Source organism: Gymnoscopelus braueri (assembly GCF_963280865.1).
Source record: "Gymnoscopelus braueri genome assembly, chromosome: 15".
In the NCBI taxonomy this organism is placed as follows: Eukaryota; Metazoa; Chordata; class Actinopteri; order Myctophiformes; family Myctophidae; genus Gymnoscopelus; species Gymnoscopelus braueri.
In genome coordinates, this window is record NC_137620.1 from 20159487 (window position 1) to 20175670 (window position 16184).

A 16184-nucleotide genomic window follows, 5' to 3' on the forward strand; every position below is an offset into this window, starting at 1 on the left:
CTGTTACTCCTTTAACTGCACTGCACACAAATAAGTATTTGTATTTCTTGTATGCCATAGCCAAATCAGCACAGAGCCCAGTTGGTCTCAATTCTACTTCCTGGGAACTCAGGCTGCTAGTTTTCTGTTCTAACGACTTAAACCCTATAACGTCAACTTCCTATTGCAGGGCGAACATTCAGCAAAAATAGCAGATCTAAAAGCTCACAGCGTGACGCGCTGTGAGCTTGTAGATCGGCTAATTTTGGAAAAGAGATGAGGGAAATTACTGGACCTATTAGGCCCCTGGTGGATCCCGGTCAACTAAGCATATATTTTAGTAGTCGTATCTAGTAGGATATTTTATACATTTTTGAAATATTTAATTATTATTTTATAAGTCGAAAAAGGGAAGTCGGATCGGGGCTAAAACCATGCCCAAATATGGAGTCTTATGTCATAGATTCTGTACATCATACTGATGACTGACATCATAGACTGGCCACTGTTCCTGCTGGACCAGGAACAGTGGCCAGTCATAAAGTACGATATGGGGCACTACCGAGCACATTATTATCATTATTAATCACTCAGTAGCGTAACATTTCCTCTACTGAAATATCTATTCCTTTGTGATCCAGAACTGTGTACTGTGGCCATGGTCCAGCGCACATCCAAAAGCACCGGGGTCGGCCAACAACAGGCTCACCCACGCGTCCACTTCTGCACCAGCGAGGAAGGTCCTCCGAGGTACTCATCGCGTTGCTCGGACCCTACCAGACAAAACCAAGATTCTATACATCTTGGAGTTCCTCCTTCTGTTGTGATCGATGCGTCGGATGTAGACGACAGGCTGTCAGAGCGCCGTAACTCGAGTCAAGAGTTGCGGAGATCCTCCATCTACAGCACGGTGGACCTGGTACCACAGCTGGACCTCTACGCCAATTCCCTGCATGGGGGACAGCAACGGAACCGGCCTTCACTGGAGGTTCTCCGCAAAGCTTTTGATGTAAGCCCTCATCTCATTTAACTTTTTTATGACCTATTCATTTTTCAGCCAAGTAGGTGAACAAATGCAAGGTGTCTGTGCAAGAAAACAGTTTCTTATCTATAATTCCTTATTTACGTAACAGGATGTGGCGTCAGGGAACCCCACGGGCGATTCTGAAGTTTGCAGTTTGCCAGGGGTCAGTGGATCGGAGGAGGCAGAAGGGGCAGAGAAGGCCCCTGTATGTTTTGGTTGGGTGACTGGAGTCATGGTGAGGGCTGGAAATGTGCATAATATACTTGCAGAGATGCATGGATGTTTGTGCATAATGCACTCATACGCATAATATGCATTTGCCTCGAGGCAGATACATACATTATCCAAGCACATGCACATAAACATATCTTACACGCATACTGTCAGTGGTGTAAAGTAACTAAGTACATTTACTTAAGTACTGTACTTAAGTACAATTTTGAGGTATTTGTACTTTACTTGAGTATTTCCAATATCCAATACTTTTACTTCTACTCCACTACATCTCAGAGGCAAATATGATACTTTTACTCCACTACAATTATTTGAAAACTTTAGTTACTAGCCGTTACTTTTCAGATATAAATTATGAAATTTTGAAACATACATTAACCACTTTAGCCCTATTTTATACATAGGCTGTTTGAAAATAGCCGATCTACAAGCTCACAACGCGTCGCATCGCGACCCGTTGTGAGCTTGTAGATCTGCTATTTTCAAACATTTTATTACTTTTACTTTTGGTACTTTAAGCACATTTTGATGCCAATACTTTTGTACTTTTACTCAAGTAAATTTTGAACTCTGAACTTTTACTTGTAACAAAGTATTTCTATATTGCAGTATTGGTACTTTTACTTAAGTAAAGAATTTGAGTACTTTTTCCACCACTGCATTATGCACACACTTTTTTTTCTTCTTTAATTATTTACAAACATATTATCCTGTCTGATGATTGATTTCTATATATTATATATATTTTAAATAACAGATGCGTTGCATGCTGAACATCTGGGGTGTCATTCTGTTTCTCCGTTTATCGTGGATCACCTCCCAAGCGGGCATCTGTGAGTCATCACCTCAATTCCCTTCATTCCTTTGTTGAGGGAGCTTCTCTCGCCCTCTCTTTACCTGTGACACTCAGAAAACTGTGTGTGGTCAACATAGAGCTTCACTGGGTGAAAACAACTGTCAAAATTGGAGAAATGAAAAAGAGATCAGAGACACAAGATCTTGTATTCCTTATGTGTGGTAAATGTTCAAGAAAATACCCTTTCAAGCATAACCATTTAAACCCTTTATGAAGTTGACCAGAGTCTTCCAGGGATATATCATTTGTATGCTCCTTTTTTCCCTCTACACCAAATCTCAAAAAAAGACCTGCTATTTTTGCTGAATGTTCGCCCCAGAATAGGGATGCTAGGGTTCAAGTGGTTAAAAAGAAACAACAAGCAAACAAATGAATGGATGAAAAATTTGAATCAATCAAAGAGTGAATGAACAATGAAGCTATAGTGAGGTCTTGTGCTTCCTCTTTCCATCAGTGTTGACCTGGCTCATTATTGGGATGTCGGTTGTCGTGACTACAGTAACCGCCCTCTCCGTCTCCGCCATCGCCACCAATGGAAAGGTGGTATCAGGTCAGCGACATTGTATGTGTGTGTGTGTGTGTGTGTGTGTGTGTGTGTGTGTGTGTGTGTGTGTGTATATATTTGGTCTAATGCACTGTCCAGGTGGAGCCTATTTCATGATCTCCCGAACCCTTGGGCCTGAGATGGGCGGGCCTATAGGGATGGTGTTCTCCTTCGCCAATGCCCTGGCTTGTGCTCTCAACACCGTGGGTTTCGTAGGGACAGTCGTTGACCTACTTCAGGTACTCACAATCATCTCCATATAAGATTTGTTTGTACTCGATTCAATCTTAATCTTAATTTAATCTTAATCTTAATCTTGATTTGTAAAACAACATCAAGTTGTTTTGATGTTTTATTCTACATTTTCCTCTTGACATTCTTCCTTTCACTGACCACTCAGAAGCTATGGTCAGGGCAATATGGGAACCCATTGTCAAAAAAAAGCCCTCTGCAATTCTTTTCAGCTGCGGAGCTCTGAATTTGTCTTGAGAGATTATTTATGGTCAGAGAGGTTTGCAATATGACTATGTTGCAATAATTCTCTTTCCAAAAAATGAATATTTCTTGTGACACACGCAGGCATGCACACGCGGGTACGCAAACACACTCACAAACGCTTACACGCACACATACTCTGTACCCATCGAGAAAGGTCAGAGCGCAGGGACATGTGGTGCCTAATTCCTGGAACAGATTTGGCTGAAGTGGCTTGCTCAAAGGCAGTTTGGTGTTTATTGACGATGGTGCCGTGTTACTTCAGACGCCAGCTTGAGGCTTGCATTGACTCTCTGAACCGGTTAACTGCCTATATCTTGAGCCTCGAGGAGTTGTGGGTTCACATCCCAGTTCTACAAGTACTCTGTGGTGCAACAGGATGGCCTGGTGCTTCACAAGGCTAGTCAAAAGGTCACATGCCACAATAGTCAGTATTTCCACCTTTGTCGACCTGCCCTTGAGCAAGGCACTGAAGTCCACTTCTAATTGTGTGTGCAATGCATCTGACAATGGCTGCGTTATTGGATGTGTGTTCATGTACTATAGGAGTTTGGCGTCGTTTAGGTGTATCAAATCAATGACGTCCGTATTGTGGGTGTCGTCACGGTGACGGTGCTTCTGCTCATCTCATTGGCTGGAATGGAGTGGGAGGCAAAGGTCTGCTGGCAACCCTCACATTTATAGTACAGTCACTTCCTCCATCCATATGCTGTCCCTTCAGGACTGTTCTATTGTCTAACACCCACGTTCCCTGTCACCTTCAAGGTTAACTTTATTATCATTTATACAGGGCAAGTGCACAGCAGAACAAAATTACGTTACATCCAGCTCATGAATGCAATCGAAGAAATACTATAAAAACTAACCACGTAAGAGTAATACGTTAATTACATAGCATACGATAAACAACCTTTGGGCGTATTGCACTCACTACCCCAAGTCCACTTGCTGTAGTGGATTTTCAAACGGCAGCTTAGGCTATATTATATATTTTATTTATGCGAATAGAAGTTAGCATACTTGTTTACAACATAGATTTAACTCTATTTTGTTGTTTTTACTTTTTCTTATCATTCTCTCTCTCTCTCTCTCTCTCTCTCTCTCTCTCTCTCTCTCTTATACAATTCATTTTCTTCTCACCTCTCAGGCCCAGATCGTGTTCTTTCTGGTTCTGATGGTCTCATTCTCCAACTACTTTGTGGGAACAGTGATTCCTACAAGTCCAGAGAAACAAGCCATGGGCATCTTCAGCTACAACAGTGAGTTTCTATAGGAGACCTAATGCAGGGAAGGGAAATAGCTTCAGACGAGCAACGCAATGATATGATGATGATGAAAAGTTGAATAGTTCAGAAGTTATGTATAACAACTCATTAATCAAGTCATTACAGTCTTGACGTGGGCCCACCGGCGTGGGTTCCACATGGATCTTGGATTTCATGTCGCCAGTCTATGACATCAGTTTAGGCCAAATGTATATCATTTTAAGGGTCCTTGGCATGAAAAAGGTTGAAAACCACTGATCTATGACATCATCACTATGAAAAATAGGGTCACACCACACACACACACGCACGCACGCACGCACGCACGCACGCACGCACGCACGCACGCACGCACGCACGCACGCACGCACGCACGCACGCACGCACGCACGCGCGCGCGCACGCACACACACACACACACACACACACACACACACACACACACACACACACACACACACACACACACACACACACACACACACAGTGTCATACAGTGTCATGCTGTAAATACTGTATTAACATAACTCGGTAGATTGTCATGGACTTCTGCAGGTGAGATCTTCATGTCTAATCTGCTGCCAGACTGGAGAGGAGATGAAGGCAGCTTCTTCCAGGTGTTTGCCGTCTTCTTCCCCTCTGCTATCGGTATCCTGTCTGGGGCCAACATTTCTGGGGACCTCCCCTATCTTTCCACTAGGTGGGGACATTCAACAATTATGACTTGTTTGGCCTCCTCTCCATGACCTTATTGTGTTTTGGCATTTTGTGCAAAATAACTAAACAAAAAAACAATACTGGTACTGCTGCTGTGGCTACTAAAACTACTTCTACTAGTACACTTACAGTACTACAACAACTTATTATTTATTATTAATGCTGTATTAGCATTGACTCTGTAGCATGTTTTGCAGGACCCAGCAACGGCTATCCCTAAAGGCACCCTGATAGCCATTTTCTGGACCACTTCAGCTACCTTGCCATTTCTGCAACCATGGGTGAGTTGCATTTGAATGGCCGAAAGTTAACAGTGTGTGGTGACTGAGTGCCATCATGATGATTGTATTCACATAACATTCATGTAGTTGATCCTCTGGTCATGCGAGTGACTTGACTTGGAGGATAACCTATAATAACTACATCAACAGTGTTACAATTGATAGTAAGTACATGTCTAGGTTTCAAGGTTTATTTGAAATAATTCCTGACAATTTCCTGACAACATCCATCCATCCATTCATCCGTCTGTCTGTCTGTCCGTCTGTCCGTCTATCTACCACACACACACACGCACACGCACACACACACACACACACACACACACACACACACACACACACACACACACACACACACACACACACACACACACACACACACACACACACACACACACACACACACACACACGTTATAACTCTTTATTCCGCCTGTCCCCCACAGGGTCGTGTGTTATGCGAGACGCCTCAGGCAGGTTGAATGACACCCTGACAGGAAATGACACGCAGGGCTGTGAGGGTCTGGGTTGCAGCGTGGGTTGGAATTCACACATTGCATCCAATCAAATAACGCCTGTCGGTTTGGCCTAGCCAATAGCAAAAAGGCACTCTACAGCTTTGTCTGCACAGTAGTGTTACTGCAACTATTAGTATGAAGGGAAACTCAGTGGTGTAACGTACATTTACTCAAGAACTGTACTTAAGTACAATTCTTTTTTCTTTTTGACTTTACTGGAGTATTTCCAATTTTCAGTACTTTTACTTCTACCCCACTATATCTCAGAGGCAAATATTATGCTTTTACTCCACTGCAATTATTTGAAAACTTTAGTTACTAGTTACAAAACATACATTAACCACTTCAGCCCAATTGAAACTTGGCTATTTGATAATAGCCGATCTACAAGCTCACAACGCGTCGCGAATGCAATACGATGTGAGCTTGTAGATCGGCTATTTTTTATACATTTTACACTTATGATAACTGAAACGGGACACTCTGCATAATGAGTACTTTCTACTTTTGGTAGAGTAAAAAAGTAAAAAAAATAAGGTTTTTCCACCACTGCTGAAACTCATTGCTGTCCAATCCATCAGGTACTGGCCCAGGTGTCAGGGTTCTACTACCTCATCACGGCCGGTGTCTTTGCAGCCAGTCTGTCATCAGCCCTCGGATTCCTTGTCTCAGCGCCTAAAGTGTTTCAGGTGAATAATGGGCACACCCTCAAGTCACCTATTCTATTATGGTTATAATGTTATGTATGTTGTTTCATAAGAAAGTTGCACATAAAGGAACACAATGAACGTTAACAAACCAAGGTTTAAATTAGAAGATTCTGGTGTTGTTGGCTCCATTAAAACCCCCCATATCTAAATATGGATTCAAGTAACTTCTGGACTGCACATAAAACCCATGAGTAGACTTAAAAAAATATCACAGACGTGTTTTAAACGGAAATACCCCTTTATGGCCTGTTGCTTGAAAATTCCACATAGCACATTTATATTTAAATAAACTAATTATCTCTGAATATGTTATTAGGAATGATTGTACATTCTGATGCTGTTTGTTTTGTGAGTTCATCTTGAGTGCTTGCTTTTCAGTGTCTGTGTAGAGACAATATCTATCCATACATTGGATTCTTTGCAAAGGGATATGGCAAAAATGATGAGCCACTCAGGGCCTACGTACTTTGCTATGTCATTGCCGTGGCCTTCATTCTTATCGGTAAGTAGGTGCCATCGGACAAATCCAGGTGTACCTTGGGATTTTGTGACAACCACACATTATCATTGCAATATAAGTACTGTACATAACAACTTTTTAAAATGTAAAATGTACTTTATCAGTAGCCTACAGATATTGGCATGACATTAAAGAGAACATTTTTAAATGTTGTGAGGTTGTATGCCAATTGTCTTGGGCACAAAAACTTTGAAACCCACTGGTCTAATGTGTACCTAATGCCTGGTCTCTCTTATGTTGTTCTTACAGCTGAGCTGAATGCCATCGTCGCTCTCATCTCAAACTTCTTCCTCTGTTCATATGCCCTCATAAATTTCAGCTGCTTTCACGCATCGATCACCAACTCTCCCGGTGAGTCAGGAAAAATAGAAAATAAAATGCATAATTGCATATAATGTTAGGCTTTGTCTCACTTGGTCAAGACAGCTTTGAAAACATACCAGAGCCTCTTGCGTGTCTTTGTCTCCAGTTGCCCCCTGTAGGCTGGAGACCGTCATTTCACTACTACAGTAAATGGACAGCTCTGTTTGGTGCTGTGATCTCAGTTGTATTGACGTTCCTGTTGAAATGGTGGACAGCTCTAACAACCTTCTGCATCATCTTCTTTCTGCTTGGATTTGTCACCTACAACAAACCCAGTGAGTCACTGATGACCTGAGGTCCGTTAATGGTTTCTAATCTGGAATAACATATGACAAAGTGATGACGTTCACAAGCACTTCCAGGGTTTATGTGAGAATAAAGATAGAAAGGATAGGACTGTGATGTCACAAGCAATCAGAAATGTGTGTTGCCTGTATTTTCATGGGGACCTGACATGCTGACATTCCGTTAAATGGTGATAAGTTGTGACTGACAACTCTTTGGTGTCTATATTCTAGGCCTAGGCTAGGGTCTATTGTCTATCTCTGTAAATGGTAAATTATTTATTTATATAGCGCCATTCTCCAAAGGGCTTTACAATGTGCATTACATCAGCCACTCGCACTGCACACATATAGACTGACAGGGCAGAAACCATGCACGGCACCATCCTGTTCAATGTCTTGCTCAAGAACACTTGAGGAGCCGGGCATTGACCCGGGATCTCATTGCCCTTCCTCCTCTCTTTCTGTGTTTGACCCCACAGAGGTGAACTGGGGTACGTCAGTCAAGGCGGGTACATACAACATGGCTCTGTCGTATTCTGTCTCACTCTCAGGGGTGGAGGATCACGTCAAGAACTTCAGGTGAGGGACCACAAGTACACCATGTCAAGTTGCATTATTTAAAAGGTATTCTGCTGCATTCAGGGCTAATAGACCGTTCAGAGAGTTCAGTTCAGACATGGGGCGGTCCTGGGCTGGGCATCACAGTCAACAGGTGATCAGTGTCCTGGTGTCCATGTTTGAGTCACTGCTTTCATAATTCTTTAACACATAAACTGTTTCAACATCTGGTCAGAAGAATTGTTCGACATATATGTTTTTTTTTTTCAGATAGCATTTGTAATTTCACACACAAAGGTCAGAACGTTTAGAGTTTCTGTTATTATTTACACCTTGAAACAACTATACCACTTTGGCACCTAGAACTGTCATATTCTGTTGATGCTTCTGACTGATACTGACAGTTTTTTCATACAAACCACCAGTTTCTACAATCCTTAAATTGCCTGGTTTTAACGGGGCCCCCGAACCAACGGCCAGCCCTGGTGGATTTTGTTGGCTCCTGCATCAAGAACCTAAGCCTGATGATCTGTGGACACATACTCACGGTCAGTTATGTGATAGTCTGTGTCTCTCTTCAAAAACATAAAGAAATCCTAAAAGGAGGGCGAAATATTGTTCAAAGATGGTGGTAGACCAATCAAATGTAAACAGGTGTATGGTTGTTTTGCCGCTGGTACGCACTCATAGAAGCGCCCATGTTTACAAGATGGTTGTTTCTTGTGTGTTGTGTTGTTTATTAATTGGAAGATAGATGGATATGTCTAAGTCTATATAGAATTACTTAATTATTTAGTAGAACCATTAAAGTCACTGTACCATATTGTTTTTCCTCGGATGGCATGCAGACAGCCAGACACTTGAGCTCAGAAAACCTGTGAATGGCTGAGACGGGGAAGGGAGCGCTCGTTTTGTGAGTGATAATAACCAATTCCATCCACTGTGGCTTGCCTACTCAGACGGTGCACTCGTCGACATGCAAGCTCTTTTGCTACTCGACGTGGGCACCTGGTTTATTGTTAAACCTTGCACAAACAGTATGCAGGACTTTAAGTGAACCAAAACAGGACATCAAGTGAACAAAAATGAGCCCTCCTATCTGAATGCCATCCTTGGAAAAAGTCTGTAGAAATATTACTGCATGAAGAATTCTCTATGTGTCTCTGCTCCCCCTCCCCTCGTTTAGGACCAGGAAGGACAGACTCTGCCCCAGCACACAACAGACAGTTTGGTGAAATGGTTAAATAAGAGGAAGGTGCGCTCGTTTTTCACACCCTTCGCTAGCGACTGCCTTAGGAGCGGAGCTCGACATTTGCTTCAGGTATTAGCCCAGTAAGAAGAGGGGTCATGACGCATGATATCTGTGCTCTATATTTTGTGTTTTTAGATTCCGGTTCCGGTGTGTCTGATAATGTGTGCAATGTCCAATATTCTGTCATTTGTTATTTCTTCTAGGCTTCTGGTCTTGGAAAGCTGAGGCCCAACGCTCTGGTTCTGGGCTTTAAGACTAACTGGAGAGAATGTTCTCCTGAGAGCCTGGATGACTACATCAAGACCATATAGTGAGTACATAGATACAGTTATTAATGCTAAAAAAAACTAAACAAAAACAACCACAACGACTATTATTATTGCAACTACTGCTACTACTACTACATAGTATTCAATAATTGAATAACTATTATTGTTGGATAACATTTTCGATGAGATGCACTTTCTGTCTGCTTTTATCTCAGATTAAAACCTAATTTATAGTCTGTTGCATGTCTGTTGCATGACTGATTTTCAAGCTAATTGCTGTTCATTTAGTTACTGTAGTTTGTTAGCTCATTAGCTTTTCCACAAGCGACACCATTGAGTGACTGAGTATAATATTGTTCTCTTCTGCAGTGATACATTTGACTATAACTACTGTCTATGTCTGCTGAGGATGATGGATGGACTGGATGTCTCTGAGCAGTTTGACTGTGAAGGCAAGAACCCCCTATGTCCTCATACAGTACATGAATGATATGAATATTCTGTACAAAACACTGTTCTTCTTCATATACTCTCAATCGTATTTCACTATGAATATAGATAGAACGGTTTGCAGTGATATGGCTTTAAACCCCATTATTTTGCATATACATCTGACTATTAGTCCTAAGACTAGGCTGATTTCAGTTTATCAGGAACATAACTATCATAACATAATGGAACTAGACGCGTCGCAATTCAGGGCAATTGCAAAGTGTGGTTGCGCCGACGCCGGTCGCAGGTCGCCGCCGCCGGGACTTGAGGTATACGCTTGGAGGAATACCGTCGGAGGCCGCGTGACGTGCCATTCGAATTTGGTGCTGATTGGATCCTGTGTTCGTGATACATGGCGTTTTGATTTGAAGAAATAGGCCCCTCCCACTAAAATAAATAAGCCCCTCCCAGAAATGTAGCGGGCCAATGACATCGTCTTGTAACTCCTCAGATCACCTGCTTTTCATTTTGAGAGGAGTGATCCCCCCAAAAATCATGTTTTTGCATCAAACGGTTACGTTTTGCGCAGTTGTGGCGCCCCCTATGGATCAAAGTGGAAATGCTTTTGGTGATTTGTTGAGTAAACCACCCTCGACATGTGATTTAAATTTGGGATCGATTGGACGTTTTGTTCGTGATTTTTGACATTTTTGGTAAAACGGGCCCCTCCCGCTAACTTTGGAAGCCATTTACGGACGAACGGTAAGGACTATCAAAATGCCGTTTGGATATCTTTATCGCATGGGTCCATAGATCACGTGTACCGATTTGTGTGAGATTTGGACAAAATTTGAAGGAAAAGGAGCAATAAGTGTGTTTTGAAGAAAATTCAAAATGGCGGGAAATATATCCTGACGCAAATGGGCGTGGCCTAATGGGGAGCTGCGTCATGACCCAAGGAATCTAAGGAAAAATAAAAATATTTTTATTCTATGACCTACGGTTCAAGAGTTATAGGCCAAAACGTAAAGTGGACTGTTATAGCGCCACCATGAGGCCAAATGGTTTGATTATTTTTTAAATAATTTCGGACTAAATTATGAACCTCCCCTTCAAATCTGGTATCTCTAGCGCTTACGGTTTCTGAGAAAAAAATACTTGAAATCTAGTTTTTTAATTTTCCCATTTTCCATTGAAGTGGATGGGGAAATGTAATTCACTAATAAATTAATATCAATTAAACTATGCAACCAATCTCTCTTCTAATCTCAAAATACAAGCACACGATTCCCGGTCAAGCCGGTCATTTTGACGTATGGCACGACATTGGGGGGAAAACTGTGGGAGGAGATGCGGTTTGAAGTTTTTCAGTTTCTCTATAACAATAGTTTGGTTGCCCTGTTAGGGCAACCACACTAATTATAGCATTACAAAATAAGTCCTGAGCCTTCTGTTTAAGTCTTATCCTACACGACAAAAATCAACACTATCGCCAGAGGAAACGTTGTCATTTAACGTTTTTATAGACGGGTGCATTATGCCCATCAGCTATGGTGACAATGAAATTGACCTGTGTCGCACACCGACAATACTGTAGCTGATCTACAAGCTCGCAACGTGTGACATGCTGTGCAATGCTTTGTGAGCTTGTAGATCTGCTTTAAGTTTTAATCAGGCATTAGGCTATAATGTGAACTTGTTGAGGCTATCTTGTTACTGCACCCGTATACATTTCATTCAAATCAGAACCCAAATGAAGGTGGTTGAATAATGATGCCCATTCAGGCATGTTGTTGTCTTGTCCACAAACACATGCTGTATGCTTAATATATTTTATTTAGACAGATGCTTTTTGTTTGATGTCTGCTATTGTGTTTACTTTGTAGCACTTACTTGTTTTTCTTAGCACTGTATTCAACCGTTTACCATGTTGGTTGACTAGAATACTAGATAGAGTTCATATCGCTTACCTTGCTCTGATCCAGCACTTTGCATACCATAATATGGCCCATCACTGATAGGCATACAAACAGCCCACTACTATATCTACAGTTCAATAAAAGCAGTAATGTCATCATTGTAATGTGTAATGCTCTGTGCTCTCCAGTGAACCAGGCCTTTGAGCTTGATGAGCCTGCAGAACACAAGGACCAGTAGGTGAGCACTGACTAATCATATAAGAACGTTTCAGCATGGAGACTGGGTTGGACTAATACAGTAAACACACACACACACACACACACACACACACACACACACACACACACACACACACACACACACACACACACACACACACACACACACACACACACACACACACACACACACACACACACACACACACACACACACACACACTGGATGTCTTCCATGCACACTAGCATGTACTCATACACTCACTGACTTGGTGTGATAGACACTCCATCCTTGCCTCTCTCACTCCCTCCCTCACTCTCTCTCCCCTCTTCTTCACATCCAGGTGATTGTGAGAACATCACCTGGATGTGATGAGCAGGTCAAAACTGTGTTTCAAATCAAAATGACAAATTTCAAAAACATTGGGTCATCTTAAAATATATAAGCATTATGGTCCAAAAACAAATTGTCACTGCAATATTGTCAGGGAGGCAGCTCTGTATCGTTTATGTATCGTCATTCACTCACATTTGATACAGTCTGTTTTCTCGCCGTGCTTGTTTGTTTATTTTTGGAACACTCAGAATGGGGGGGGGGGGGCGACGTGACCCCGGTAGGATGCGTAAATTAGGCCTACGTCAGACCTCTGTGCTCTATTGGTCCTCGCTAATACTCATTACAATATAGCACCATTTCTGTCTGTCTCTGAGGAGGGCTGAGTACAGTTCAGAAGACAGAGACATCTTGTAGGCAGGTTTGGTTCAAAGATTTTCTAAACTTTTTTTTAAAATGAATGCACTATCAATGGCTTCTATTTCAGCCTGCTAACTTTCCAGGAAGAGAAAGGCTATAGTTTCTATTAGCTTGAAATCCCCCTTGACGATGTCATTGTTAGGCTTCTGAACTGTCCACAACCCACCAATGAGACAGAGCGAGTAGACAAAAATGGTGCCATCTTTATAATGAACTTTAGTGAGGACAAATTATATAAAGGTACGGCTGAAAATGGGTGAAGTGTTCCTTTAAGGATAAATCGGTCACTTGAGCAAGTTAGATATAGGGTCCAAAGTTCACAACCAGCATCAGTGCAATATAAGCTTTCCAACAAATGCCTTGTAAACAGATAGCAATGTTTGAACACTAAGATTTTTCTTTGGTATTTAACCATTTTTAACCTGGTATCCCTATTGTGGGCATGTTTTCTAAAGATTTGAAAGATTTTCGAAAATAAATAGTGAAAGATGTATTTATTTTTAATGGTGAAAATAGCAGATCTACTGTACAAGCGCTACAACGGGTCACATTGCGCTGCATTGTAGAGCTTGTAGATCAGCTGTTTTCTCTGTCTGGCATCATCGTTCAACAAAGTATAAAGTAGGGCTTAAGCCTTAAGTTCTTAAGTTCCTTCTATCTCAATGTAAAGCATCCTTGGGTCTCTTGAAAGGAGCTACAGTATATAAAACGTTGCTGTTATTTTTTATTATTACTATCATTATCATTATTAAGTGGTTGAATGTCTCTGTGTTAGATCCATTTGCAGTACAGTATGCAAACAATTGTACTGTCTATGCAAAGTACTGTTGTAGGCTACATCAACATACCTGCCTTCCGTGTCATAAGTCACTCCTAAAGTAGACATGGCCTGAAAATAGCCTTTAAAGAATACAATCCATGCAGTATAATAATGCATGGATTATTATACATGACAGTGTCTGACATTTGAGGGGCGTGGGATAGCTTTTGCCTTATAGTAAGACCATTTTCAAACATATACAAAGCTTTTAGAATGTTGAATGTGGTTAATTTCCCCACAGGAGCCTTCCAGTGCCCCAGAGTGACTGTCCCAGTGCTCTCTACATGGCCTGGCTGGACACGCTGACCTGCAATCTCCACTGCCCCGCTGTGCTCATCCGAGGAAACCAACAGAACGTCCTCACTTTTTACTGCCAGTGAACTGAGATTTTTAAACAGGGATCCGGTGATCAGCAAACACCCAGGACCTGGCAGGATGCACCAGAGAAAACGTTCTCATTTGCACGCCTGAGCACTGCAAGGATCAGTGCTTGGAGGTTGCCCTCAAGACAGACACAGAGCATGGATGGAACCGCTAAAGCTGCATATAAGACTGCTTTAAACCAAACTATTTGAAAACAAACAAATAAATAATCACATGAATATATAAAACTGTTAATAAATATATAATGCAGTAAATGATCACAGTAGATTTCACCACGGCTGCATCAGCATGCCGGTTGATTACTCCCCCACCCAGGACATATAAAGGTGTGTGTGATAAAACAGTGTGTCTATGATAAGTTATCAGTGAGTTTGTAGGGCTTACAGTCTGAAACCCAAAAAATCTATCACTGCCCCACAACTACTCCCTTATCCCTCACCTATACCCTTTGAAATGACCTGTAGTTTAAAGGCACAGGTTCAACCCCCACAGGCCACAGCAGCAACATGTCCAATGGAAAAGCACCATCCAACTGGTATCTCCACGGAAAAGAGTGTTGGCTAAACGCCTTGTTCTATTACCCTGCCTGAATCTAGTTTAGAGATACCAGATAGAGATATTTGGATTTTCGGTTCTGACAACAACCACTGGACCGACCAAATTCTTACTTTGTAGCCTACAAACACCATCGGGTCCTCAGCAATACACACAAAGTTTGAATTAGATCGGTCAGACGCACGCACGCACGCACGCACGCACGCACGCACGCACGCACGCACGCACGCACGCACGCACGCGCGTGCACACACACACACACACACAGAGACACAGACACAGACACACAGACACACAGACACAGAGATCAAGCGAGATTATTCAAATTGTTCTGTAGGCTCCACACAGTCCAATAAACAAATATGTACTAGCTCTCTAGAACTGATAGGCCAGGTGCATTTCCATGGAAAACCAACTGAGATGTTTGCTAGAGATTGACGCTTGTTTTGCAAACCTTGTTGTTGTATTCTAGGTTGACTTGTAGGCTACTATATGTCAAGTCAACACATTGTCAGTGATCCAATTGTCTATCTATAGGTTAGAAGAGAATCGATTTTTTAACATGTGTTGAACATCGTTTCAAGATGCTGGGGCTCTAATAAGTATGACTTCTGAATTCAGATAATGCTCTTGGGGAACCTTAAAGGACCACTTCACCACCGACCACTTTTCAACCGATCTTCATATAATAGAGTACCGAAGTCCTGACGTCACTTGTTCATCCCCTGGGTCACGGAAGTCATTTCTCTTTGGAGAATAACATTGGGTCATCTTAAAATATATAAGCATTATGGTCCAAAAACAAATTGTCACTGCAATATTGTCAGGGAGGCAGCTCTGTATCGTTTATGATAGTCATTCACTCACATTTGTTACAGTCTGTTTTCTCGCCGTGCTTGTTTGTTTATTTTTGGAACACTCAGAATGGGGGGGGGGGGGGCGATGTGACCCAGGTAGGATGCGTAAATTAGGCCTACGTCAGACCTCTGTGCTCTTTTGGTCCTCGTTAATACTCATTACAATATAGCACCATTTATGTCTGTCTCTGAGGTGGTCTGTGTACAGTTCAGAAGACAGAGACATCTGTAGGCAGGTTTGGTTCAAAGATTTTCTAAACTTTTTTTTAAATGAATGCACTATCAATGGCTTCTATTTCAGTCTGCTAACTTTCCAGGAAGAGAAAGGCTGTAGTTTCTATTAGCTTGAAATCCCCATTGACGATGTCATTGG

The 16184-nt window shown here is 41.9% G+C and overlaps 1 pseudogene across 1 annotated transcript; it reads left to right on the forward strand.

Annotated features, from left to right (window-relative positions):
• Nucleotides 1–637: 637 nt before the first annotated feature.
• LOC308101413 (solute carrier family 12 member 3-like) lies at nucleotides 638–14401 on the forward strand (annotated as a pseudogene). Its single transcript has 21 exons — nucleotides 638–988; nucleotides 1113–1238; nucleotides 1995–2070; nucleotides 2548–2643; nucleotides 2737–2876; nucleotides 3679–3789; nucleotides 4280–4391; nucleotides 4953–5083; nucleotides 5312–5395; nucleotides 5841–6000; nucleotides 6494–6601; nucleotides 7001–7124; nucleotides 7392–7493; nucleotides 7625–7780; nucleotides 8272–8371; nucleotides 8776–8898; nucleotides 9537–9671; nucleotides 9806–9912; nucleotides 10241–10349; nucleotides 12444–12460; nucleotides 14257–14401. The product of its transcript is annotated as a solute carrier family 12 member 3-like (transcript).
• The last annotated feature ends 1783 nt before the right edge of the window (nucleotides 14402–16184 follow it).